The 12,801-nt window shown below is 38.1% G+C and overlaps 1 long non-coding RNA gene across 1 annotated transcript; it reads left to right on the top strand.

The window, feature by feature from the left end:
* The first annotated feature begins 1,213 nt into the window (after window positions 1-1,213).
* Window positions 1,214-2,733, top strand: LOC147500567 (uncharacterized). Its single transcript, XR_015194704.1, has 2 exons — window positions 1,214-1,604; window positions 2,399-2,733. It is a non-coding gene; the product is annotated as an uncharacterized LOC147500567 (long non-coding RNA).
* Window positions 2,734-12,801: the final 10,068 nt, after the last annotated feature.

Here is a 12,801-nt window from a genome sequence, read left to right as displayed (position 1 = left end):
AACCAAAGTCCTCAAATTCTACTCAATTTTAGATACGTTAAGACCAGCAAGTTATGTTTATGTTGTGCGTCGACCTAGGTACCCAATACAATTAAGATTCAAATTTTGGGTACAACAGATAGATTGGTGGCAATAGTAGTTTAGTGAAATCTATTTTGTTGTTTAAATGGATTGGTGGAAATTTTGTATAAGTGAAGAGTCGAAGATAACCAAAGTCCTCAAATTCTACTCAGTTTTAGATACGTTAAGACCAGCAAGTTATGTTTATGTTGTGCGTCGACCTGGGTACCAAATACATTTAAGTTTATATGATGCCATATGATGAAACTTATTTGTATCGAAACCTCGAGGCATTGGTGTGCACAGTTAATATATTTAAAGCATGTTTAGTGATTTTTTTTTTGCATAAGTGTATGTTACAGTTAAGGAAACGTAAAACTTCAACTGCTTTGATGTGTGCTATCTGGAATCACATTAACTGGAATAATTGCATTAATTTGTACCAATTAGCAGGGTTAAATTTTACGTATTATCTCTTACTTTTGATTATTGTGAGATTGTCATGATGTAGTAGTATACATAAGGACCACGATATGGTATACTTTTGAGTAGCCTAATTTTTTGATTACTATGGTATATGATTATATTACATATGGAATTGTTGATTATTAACGAAAAGTTATTATTATTGATTTTTCGTTTGAATTGAGCAAATTGCACACATATTAATCGCACTTCCCGTGAGAACTACTATTCTGTATTCAAAATTTTCTAAATAAACCGTCAGCAACCCAATTCAAATGATAGTGTATAGATATTGATTGCTACGTTTCTTGTTATACTCCAAAAGGCTTCCATAGGTACGATCAGCCACTGCCACAAAGAGAGCCTCGGTATCTACGCTGAAGGATATTCCTGCAATCTCACCGAAAAGATCAATCTCCTGCTTTCTCAGACTTTCAGTTGTGTATCATAGATGTGAACAAAATCTGGCTTTGGCTCAAACATTGCCATGAATCGGGCATCCGAAAGTGCTCTTATTGCTCCCATCCTACCCTTGAGAACAACAAGGATCGAGAAGGATTCCTCACGTCCCGTGAGTCCGTGATGTGTCACGGTTACCCGGTAGCTAGGATCCTCGCCATCCGGGTGCCACGCCGGGCTAAAGAATATTCCAAATGTCCTCTAAGACTCCCAACCACCTCGCAACAAAATCAATATCAGCCTTCTCGGATATAACCAAGTTACCACCATAAATACTAATTGAGATTATACTAGTTGATTATGCAAGTATTGCACTTACTTTTCCCGACTGAGCATCAGCAATAAGGCAATTCACATTGTCACCGAGAACAGCAAGCAGCTTTCTATCAGGGCTAACAAAAGTGTTCTACAGCAGACATCAAAGAGTTAGCAAAATATTCCAAATATGACAGCAAGTTGCTTGCCACAAATTGTGTTAAATTGGTTGATGTTGCAGTGTACTCACATTCACGGACCAGGGGAAGGTGAACCGACCAAGGCAAGCAAAATTTTCAGTGTCAAAGACCCTCACTGCAGCATCATTGTTTGCCGTCATTAGTCTTACACTCCATCTGCTCAACGTAAGTAAGAATTTCTATTGCATGGTTTTCTTTTGGTAAATATCTAATTTTGACTATGCTTTTCTACTTTGACATTTCAACATCAACATTGTGTAGACCTGATTTTACCTGTTGTAACCTAGCTTGAAATTCATGCTACTTCACCTATTTGCAAGACAGATTATTAAATGTGACATGGGGAATGACCTTAAAATAAAGATACATCATTGGAATAGCTAGATCATGCTTAGATAACTTCAAATTGGACACTGCTGGCGCTCTTTTTGACTTCAATGATTGCTTTTGTTGTTTAGTATGCCTATTTTACTTTATATATTTCAATATTTGTATTTTCTTGCCTACATGAATGCTTACATATACAGAGTTAGATACTTACATAAATGAATTTTTAGGAAATTTTGTACCATAAAGATGTTTTATCGCCTTTAATAATAACCATGTACCATGGGTTAATATTCCGTACTGCAGTCTAATTAATATTGGAGTCTATGAGTTTTTTTCTTAAGAGTTGAATCAGATTCAACAGTTTGGTTTTACCCCACTGTTGCATCTGCTGAGTTGTTGAGAAATTAAGCATGTATGTTCATTGTTAATGTCTAACACTCTTCGTGTTCTTTTTTGCTCATTGAATATTGACTTGATTTAATTGATCTTCATTAATACTCCATTATTTTCGGTATGATGATTAGCCCTTTCTCGACTATTAAGACAGCAAGTTTATTTTTGCAAGCCATTGAGATTTGCTGATAACCTTTTCAAGTTAGTCTTGAATTATTTTTCTTATTGCATTTCAGCGAAGTCAAATCTGGATCAAGACATCAAGTAAAATTTATAAATCCTCTTTCAGTTTTGATGCAATCTCTTTCAGAAAGCGTATGATTTTGTGTTGGTGGAGATGGTGGATAGAGGGTTCATGCCTCGGAGATTTACTTTCAATTGAGTTGTGATGCCTGATGGTCAGTTTAGAACCTGAGGCCTTACTCCTTAGCATGTAATGTAACTTAAGTGTGATTGTACTGATATGAGTCATTTCTAACTTAATATTTGTTTTACCTGAAACAAGAATAATCAGCAAGAGATTGCTTTCATATATCTTTTCATGCTAACTTTACATGGTGTGTTTCTTTTTGTCCATTAACTATTATCTTTATCTTCTGTTTCAGTATATAGCAAATGCTTATAATTAATTAGCTTTGTCACCTTTGTGGATCTGCTCTAGCAGATTTAGGCTCTTTTTAGCCTTTACTAAGATGGTTAGCATGGTTGCACTTCCTACTTGAAATGGCTTTTAGTATGTTAATCACCAATCCTTATGCACCTTCCTTTATGCCCTGCGATCATTTTCTCAGCATAATTTTCTATGTAGTGGGAATAAGATAATACTTCACTTATGAATTGACAAACAAAAGACTGTTAAACAAGATCTCACAAATAGATTAAACAAGTACATAGTACTAGAAGTTGCTAAAGTTTAGAGATGAGTTCAACACTTTCACTAGATGTTATAGAATACGAAGAATTGCACTACAGTATGTTCCAACTAGATGAGAAATGGCAAAATTAATTTCATATCTGTGTTATAATTACAAAGCAAATACAAGAGCTTCACCTTCGTTTCCAGCAACACAGTCCATATCCACATCTGTATTTAATTTAAGAGATTTAGACGTGAAATCAAGTGGTATGTTAAAATAACCAACCTCAAACATGAAAAAGAAAAGAAAATCCTCAAGTCTATACATGAATACACAAACTAAACTTCTAATCAAATAGGGAACCCTAATCAATTTAAACCTATAAATACACCACAACAATGCCTCAAGTAAAATAATTTTAAGAAAACTTATCATCATAAACAAGGATTCATAGCTACTACAAAAAAAAAAGGTACACATTCCAATAAAAAAAATCAATCTTATTAGATTTTTAAATAATATTAGTTAACATGTGTTATTTTAATCCATGAATTAAGCATAAATATTCGAACATATAGTTGTATGAATAGGTTGAACCAATTGCATCATCGATATTCTATCCGTAGGTAAAAACACAATGGCAGGAATACTAGTGAGCGCAATAAGTAGAAAATAAAACAGTTATACCCAAATTTCACTAATCCCACAATATTTAACCAATAAATCATTCATACCCAATGTTTCGTTGCCATACCTTTAATTTCAGCCCAAAACAAATTAGAATTAGCTTCAAAGGCAATAACAATATGGTTACCCATTCATTTTTACTACAAATGCCACATCCATAAAGCATAGTAGTTTTACCAATACATGAATCAAATAAAGTTTTCCAATATTGCCTATCAAATTTTTATAATTATGTCATATCATGTCTAATAAGTTGATATATTGTTCTAAATAAGGATCTACAAAAAGCATAAAAAGGTACGATTTTTTAAAACAAGTATATATATATTTTTTCTGAATGTGTATTGCTACATTTAGTTATTTCGATTAAAAAAATAATCTTCTACTTACTACAATGTGAACATAACATTTTTTCTTGGCTATCTTATACAAAAACACATAAAAGGATTACTATAGAGATGAGAACAGGGCAATATTCATGAGGGATTGAAGTGTCATTCAAACCTATGCTGGAAGAAATAATGAAAAAGCTAAATCTAGATCAACCTGTTTATGAAAGTTCATTACACAGCGAAATGTACAATGCAAGCGTCAGGGTGAGAAATTATGTAGTTAGTGTGGAAGGTGTGTCAAGCGAAAGTTCTTTAAAGAACAACAAGAAAGAATCGAATTCCTCGAGAAATCAATGAATATCAAACAACGAACAGAGGCAATTTTTTTATTTAATATGATTTTTCATATGTTATATATCACTAACTTTTTAAAGTTTAGGTTGGAAGAATTGACTATGAACAATGAAAAATCAAAGAAAACAAGAAAAAGCATATGAGGTACCCGTTTCTATAAACTCGGAATCTTTGGGCTTCCCGGCAGTGACCAAACTTTACACCTTTAAAAAGGACTTGAGATCTCTGCAACCGGGTACAGAGATCATCTCTATAACCGTGTTATCTTGCCGTTGATCCGAATTCGAGATGTGTGTGTGTGCCTTGATACTTGTGTGTGTGCTCCGAGATGTGTGTGTGTGTGCCGAGATACGAGATGTGTGTGTGTGTGGTACAAAGATCAATCTCTGTACCCGGTTATAGAGGAACCGGACTCCTTTAAAAAACATAAAAAAGTAAGTTTTATGTGTCTGCTTTAGAAAATTCAGCATAGAAGAAAGCAATTGATTTTCTACGCAGTGAGATAGGATTTGAAGTAGTAGACTATAACTACGAAGAAATAGAAGAAATTTGCAACAAACTTGAGATTGCAGAAAAGAACGACATATTTAGAAATCAGTGCATACAAATTCAGGAAGAAATTCAGAGTCTGAAAGAAGATATTGTATATTTAAAGGCAATTATAAAAAGGGAAGGGTAGAGTTATGATTCTCTCTACGTAATTATCTGTTCGATCTTAGAGATGAGATGACTTATCAGACATTTTTACATATATGGACTCATATTTTTAGTAATAAATGTAATCATTTTTTAGCCAAGGTTTTGTGTACAAATGGAGTTTAAGAGCTATCCCCAATCATCAAACCACAAGGAAAGAATGACAGGTATCTTTGAACAGATAAATTGCTCTAATCATGTATATTACAAAAATAAAATCAGAGATTAACTAATGGGTTTTATCAATGTATGCTGCTTCCCTTTTAATTTGAATGAGTGATTAAAATAATTTTCATATCTCATAGTTATGTATAATTGCTAATATTTTTTAGAATAATTTAATATAACGGCACCCGTTCGTAGGACGGGTTCGAAAACTAGTATATATATCAAGTCGGTACTAGTTTTCAATCTGTTCAGTTGCTCGATCTGTTCAGTTGCGACCTTATAATGCAATCACATTCTCTTGTCCAATTGCTGTTTTTGTTTCGGTATTCCTCATTTATCCATTAGGTCAATCTGGTTGGTTCTTTGCACCCAGTTTTGGTGTAGCAGCTATATTTCGATTCATTCTCTTCTTCCAAGGATTTTATAATTGGACGCTGAACCCATTTCATATGATGGGAGTTACCGGGCGATTAGGCGCCTCTCATTATCGCTATTCATGTTGCTACTGTGGAAAATACTTTATTCAAAGATGGTGACGGTGCAAATACATTCCATGCTTTTAACCCAACTCAAGCGGAAGAGACTTATTCAATGTTACAACTGTTTTCGTCAGAAGTGTCTATTCCGAATTTCGAACTTTTTTTTTTTTTTTTTTTTTTAATCTGTGGAACCATATCATCAAATAAAATAGACAGATTCTAACCTGAGACTCGCAAATGCAATTAGGAAGGAGCCAGGTCAAACCGCTATAGCACAACTTCATAGGCAAAATAACAAAAAAAATATAGCAACAAAGTAACACCAAAGAAGAGGTTAATAATGCACCTCGGTGATTTTAGACAATGACGCTGCTTCTCAAAGTAGGATTGGGAGGTCACATTTTTCCGAACATATCCCGGCTTAAAAAATTAAAGTTTTCACTTAAGGCCTTAAGGGTGACTGGACAGTAGCACTGATGGTTGAAGATAAATCAGAACTACTAACCTAGCACCCTTCCATATACAAAAAAAAATAAGAAGCACTGTTTGTCTGTTTCTACTTACAGAATTATTATTCACAGCTTACGACTAGTGATACCGCTAATTGCCAGCACACCTGACACCTCTACTGAAGTTTAAAGCTCTCATAAAAGAGACAATCAAAATGGCTAAACAGTAGAGGATGAAATGGGTCACCATGAATTTAAGGAGGTTTATTTCTTCGTGTCAAGGTATGAGATATGTTGAAACTTAGACCACCTCCAAGTGCAGCACAATGTTCCACCTAAAGAAAACAAGCATCTTTAGATTATGGCAACACATAACATTCACCACTTTAGTTTAGTGCTCCAAAGAAGTTTATTATCAAATGGCTTCATAGTAGCGGATGACATGGGCCACATACTGAACCAAGGACGTTGATTTCTTTAAGTAAAAGCATGTCTGCTAAGAGCAACCAATATCCAAAAGTCTGGTTGTAGAATCTAACGGAGGGTCTCAACTTCATTTTGGAGATGTAACCAGAATTACTGTGGGAAGGCCCAGTCAGAAGAGACATACTATTAATCCATTAATCGTAAGTAAATCACATACTTTTAATCTAAAGTTAGATACTATCGTGCTGATAACGTGTTAGAATTAAACCAATTTGAAGAGAACACCACACTAACTTAATGTGTTAAAATTAAACCAATTTGAAGAGAACACCACACTAACTTAACATGTAGAGAATGAGATAGAGAAAATTTTTATTCATTGAGGTAAATCTGAATGGGAGGAGGTTACCTTTATATACAACTAACTAACCTCCTTTCTAAGATAAAGGATTAACATGATAAACAGTAAGATAGAGGATGATCAGGATAAACACCAAGATAGCAGATTATCAAGATAACACATATCAATAGTGGGCATCCATATAAGCTCACGGATTTCATAACAAATATTACATTATAATTCTTTTGATTCTTTTGACTACCGGGAACAGGTGCATAGCACCGGTAGCCTGCTTTCCTTCAGTTGGTTTCATGTTTTCAACCCATTTTTGTATCTGAAATTGGTTTTTTGCATTAAACAAAAATGGAGTATGTTGTTACGCAAAAATTGGTGCAAGTTATGGACCGACACATTTCAAGCCTAAGCCTTTAATGGTCAGAAGATGCCTTATGTTATAATGGCTAGATGGAAGGTTCCTTATCAAAGTCTACAACAGACGAATATAACAGAAAATTCAGGGAGAGGCAGAAATTGGCCGATCGATTCAGTGGCACCTGAGACCCATCTTTATTGAAGCGGCAAAATACCTCTTTCTATCTAAATTGATTATCGTAATAATTTGTATTAGATAAGAGCATTTGCAATGCAGGCGAAAGTTATCCCCTCCTTATTCACCGCCACCTCAGCACTTATTCACCCCCTTTTCACCAAAACGGAATGCAAAGGTGAATAAAATATTTCGGACGGGATGTTAGATTCCGTCTGGAGGTTTTTGATAGAGACGGAATATAACATCCCGTCTGATTTTTTGTCTAAAAAAAAAAAAAAAAAAAAAAACTCGAGACGGAATGAAACATTCCGTCCGAAAAAAATACACCAAACGGAATCCAACATCCCGTCCGAAATTAACAAGTCAGTCACTATCTCGGTGGAAGATTTCACATTGTTTTGAACTGGGGAATAAAGTCACGGGTTATTCACCCCTGCATTGCATAACGTTTTTGGTCCTAACCCGGTGAAAAAAGTCACAAACCCCCTTTATTCACCTGAATTGCAATTGCTCTAAAGTCGCTATTTGCGGAGTTTGTTTGTTTGTTTATTTATGTATTTTTCTTTAGTTGTTTAAATTAGATGCCGGTTGCACTAGATGTTGCTCGGGCATATATCTAACATTAAATCCTGTAACCATGTCATATTACTAAACATATTTATGGAATCATTTCATGTATGTTCTTACCTCTTTGTAATTGTCTACTACCGATTGCAATCAGAACTATCTATTGTTTAGTCTTTCAAACTCTCAAATGATTTTGCCTTTTCATGAACCGGGCATGCTTTTCATAATAAAATTCACTATGAGGCGAATCAAACTAAAGTAAAATATCAACTAAGAGATCCTAGTCGCGGCATTATCGGACCAATCGCCCCTCTCATTCGGTTTGTTGAGCACACCACGCATTTAATGTGCATTGGGAAAACGAGAAACATTGCTTGCATTGCTCTAAGCCTTGATCAAGACAAACGCTTACGCTGCCAACGCTATAAAAATGAAACAAAACCATGATTAATGGAAGGGGTGGGATAATAATAATAATAAGAGGGAAGGGGTGCGATGAAAGAAAATAACACCACCCATTCTTCAATGACCATCGACTCACAAAATCCAATGGTCAAGGCTATTAATCATTGGAGTTATCCCTCACATGAGGAGAGAAACCGAGCCGGAGAGAAACGGGCTAATTCGGAAAAAGTCGAGCGCATTCCGGCCAGATAGAAGCGCGACTTCGCTTCCAGTTTCCAAGTAGAATAGGGCGACCATTCAAAAAGTGGCCAGCCTCGGCTTCCAGTTCTTGGTAGCGACTCGGCGAGGGAGACCAGCTCGCGCATAATTTTTGTGGGCCTTGCTACAGTACCCGCGAAATTTGGTTTTTGGAGATAAAACCAAAATCAAGGTTTTGGAAAACCTAACCAAAACAAGTCAGAAGGATTGGAATCCAGACTAAAACAAAGAAAGATAACCTTTACAGAGATACAACCCTGCAAAGAGATAAGAGTGATATAGTAAGGTGAGAGACTGAAAAGGAGAGATTGTAATCTTCCTTCCCACTTTATTAAGAACTGGCTCTTGTGGAAGTAGGCATCATTGGCGAACCACGGTAAAATCTTTGTGTTGTGGTTTGCTTTTACCGCTTTACATTATTATCCATTGTTAATAGTTGTTTAGCGAGTTGGGCATGTTAGTATAGGTTGTAGTTGATATTTAGATTTTGTCCGAGTTGAATTGAGTTCATATACAAGTTATCCGTGGTAGTGGGGAACCGATTGGTATTGGTATAATCCCCAACAAGTGGTATCGAGCCTTGGTTAGAATAGCCTAGGGTGTTATCCGAATCTTGGTCGGGGTGTTTGACGAAATTCCCGAGAGAAGATTTGAGGTTAAATAACTTGTAGAGATGGACCATTCCGTGAACACTTTCGTATGATGAGTCCGAATAGGAAGAACTACACCATCCGGAAAGCCAAGATGGAAGACTTGCTATACCGCAAGGACTTGGCACTTCCCATTGAGAATGAGGGAGTAAAACCGAAAAAGACCGATGAGGCCGAAAGTGGAAAAAGCTTGACGAAAAGCGATTGGATACATTCGACAAAGGGATTGACGACATTGTCTTTCACCATGTGGCCTAAGAGACTACGCCTTCACCGTGGAAGAAACTCAAGACCAGTATGAGAGGAAATCGGGTGGAAACAAAGTGCTAGTCGTTAAGAAGTTTGCGCATTAAGGCACCAAGAAGGTTCTTCAATGTCCGAAAGCATCTTAATGAAGTACGTAATATCATCAATCGATGCATTTGATGAAGATCAATTTGGGAGACGGTTGAGGCTTTGTTTCTATTAGGCTCTCTACCCGAAAGTTGGGAGACATTAGCGCTTCTACATGGAGCGACCAAAGGATGGAATTGTTACCATGGAGATGGCTACCACGCCTTTGTTGAATGAGGAGACTAGAAGGAGTGCAAGAAGCAGCTCTTCTAACTCGCAGGTCCTTTTCACAGAGAAACGGGGAGAGGTCGGGCGAAAACCATCTCGCTCTAGAGGTGATGATGTAAGTAAATCTAGGGGTGAAACTAGAACTCCTAAGGCGCAGAGGCAATGTTACTATTGTGCCACCAAAGGCCACTTCAGATATGAGTGCGAACACTCAAGAGGGATGAGAAGAACAACCGTGGTACATGAAGACATGGTGCGAGGAACGGAAACACAGCAGAGATACTACCGCGACTAGTCGACGACCTAGTGGGAATTGTGTCGGTTGATTGGTGTGTGTCTTTGTCTTAGTACCTCATGTCGATATCTGAGTGGGTGATAGATACGAGAGCATCCTATCACGCCACACCGCGACAGGGATTCTTCACTACCTACACCTGTGGTGAATATGGTGAAGTAAGGATGGGTAAAAAGTGGAGTCTCAAGATTATAGGCATTGAGATGTTCATGTACAAACCAATGTCGGCTACACCCCTCACTCAAGGATGTAAGACATGTCCCCGACATACGTTTAAGCCTAATTTCGGCCGGAAATTAGATGATGATGGCTTTGTAAACTCGCTTTGGTAACGGGTATGGAAACCGAAAGCAGGTTCCATTGTAGCGTGCCGGGAAAGAAAACTTGCTCTCTTTACAAAACACGCTAGTTTGTGTAAAGCGGTTTAATGCGCGTAAGAAGAAGCTTCATCCGAACCGTGGCACAAGAGACCGCGGTCACATGGGCATAAAAGGGATGGAAGTTCTTGCTAAGCAAAAGGCCATGCCGACATTAAAGGTACACATTTAAATACATGTACTCATCGTTTGGTAGGAAAGCAACACAGGTGTCTTTCCAAAGATTCCCGTCTCACGTAAAGGACACCGCCCTTGAACTAGTGCACAATGCACTTATGTGGTCCTATGAGAGTGAAGTCCCACCGTGGAGCTTCAGATTTTGACATTCATTGATGATGCATCAAGAAAGATATGGGCCTATAGTCCAAGACCAAGGATGAAGTACTTGGCGTGTTTGAGAAATTCCACAAAGATGGTGGAAAGAGAGACCGGAAGTTGTTGAAGTGTATTCACTCGGATAATGGGGTGAGTACATTGGGCCATTTGAAGAGTATTGCCGAGTCATGGGATTCGGGCATGAGCGCACCGCTCCCAAGACAATCAAAACAGAATGGAATAGCGAGAGAATGAATCGCACCATTGTAGAGAGGATAAGATGCATGCTATCTCACTCTAAGCTACCTAGAAGCTACCGGGTAGAAGCAATGCGCATGTTGCGTGCATGTGATCAATCTGTCGCCGCAAAAAACCTCCGAATAGTGATTATCCGCAGAGAGTATGGTCAGCAGAGATGTTGATTATGGATACTTGAGGGTATTTGGGTGCAGGGCATTTGTGCATATCCGGGCGGATGAGAGATCCAAGCTTGATGACAAAGCCAAGCAAAGCATTTTTCCGGGTTATGGAGATGAAAAGTTTGGTTACAAACTCTATGATCCGATTAACAAGAAGGTAATCCAAAGTCGAGATGTTGTGTTCTTAGAAGACCAAACCATAGCAGACTTTGAGGAGGGTGAGAAGCTACGGGCTTTCACCAATGATCTTGTTGATTCGAACCAGAAGTTCCTACCGTGGAACGTTGCAGAAGGCATTGAGAATGCAGAGAACCATGAGTTTGAAGCTCATGATGAGAATCCTATTGCTCATGATGGGATAGAACCTATTGGTATAGAAGATGCAGATGAGATGCATGAACCACCACCGAGCAAGCAGCGAAGTGCAACCTCCCCGAGGCACCGGCCAGATGGGGCAAGGGAGGTCCGACAGAGGGAGAATAGCTTCAACCAGGTATCCACCACATAATGCACGCGCTACTATCGGATGGTGGAGAACCTATGTACTATCAAGAGGCACTTTGAAGGTACGCACAAAGAAAAGTGGTTGAAGGCCATGCATGACGAGATGGATTCTTTGCATAAGAATCACACTTATGAAGTTAGTTGAAACCCACAGGGAGAAAAGTTCTCAAGAATAAGTGGATATACAAAGTCAAGCATGAGGAGAACAATCCTCACCCAAGGCATAAAGCTCGCCTTGTTGTGAAGGGATTCGGCCAAAGGAAAGGAATTGACTTTGATGAGATTTTCTCTCCCCAGAGTGAAGATGACTTCTATCCGGTGGTATTGGGTATGGCCGCAAGTATGAACCTAGAGGTTGAAAGCAGCCTAGATGTTAAGATGACTTTTCTTCATGGAGACCTTGAAGAAGATGTCTACATGGACCACCCGTAGGGTTTGAGGTCAAAGGCAAGGAGCACCTAGTATGCAAGCCGATAAAGAGCTTGTATGGGTTGAAGCAAGCACCGAGACAAAGGGTACATAAAGTTTGACTCCTTTATGGTGAAGCAAGGATACAAGAAGTCCGCTTCGATCATTGTCGCGTTTGTTCGAGATTTCGGATGGAGATTTCATTGTGCTATTGCTGTATGTGGATGATATGTTGATAGTTGGCCCAAACATCAACAAGATATCCAAGCTGAAGAAAGACTTGAGTAAGTCCTTTGAGATGAAGGATTTGGGTCAAGCAAAACAGATACTTGGGATGCGGATCACTCGTGACAGAAAGAGTGGAAAGTTGTGGCTTTCTCAAGAAAGCTACATTGAGAAGGTGTTGAAGAGATTCAACATGGATCAAAAGCGCTGGTCATTGTCCGCTTGGTGGCCAGTTCCATTTGACCAAAGAGATGTGTCCTAAGGGTGAGCATGAGCAGAGTCGATGGAAAAGATTCCTTATGCATCCGCAGCCGGCG

This window comes from Coptis chinensis, chromosome 5, assembly GCF_015680905.1.
Source record: "Coptis chinensis isolate HL-2020 chromosome 5, ASM1568090v1, whole genome shotgun sequence".
NCBI classification, from domain to species: domain Eukaryota; kingdom Viridiplantae; phylum Streptophyta; class Magnoliopsida; order Ranunculales; family Ranunculaceae; genus Coptis; species Coptis chinensis.
The sequence above is the reverse complement of the archived record's forward strand: the minus strand, read 5'-3'. Positions and strand labels throughout refer to the sequence as shown.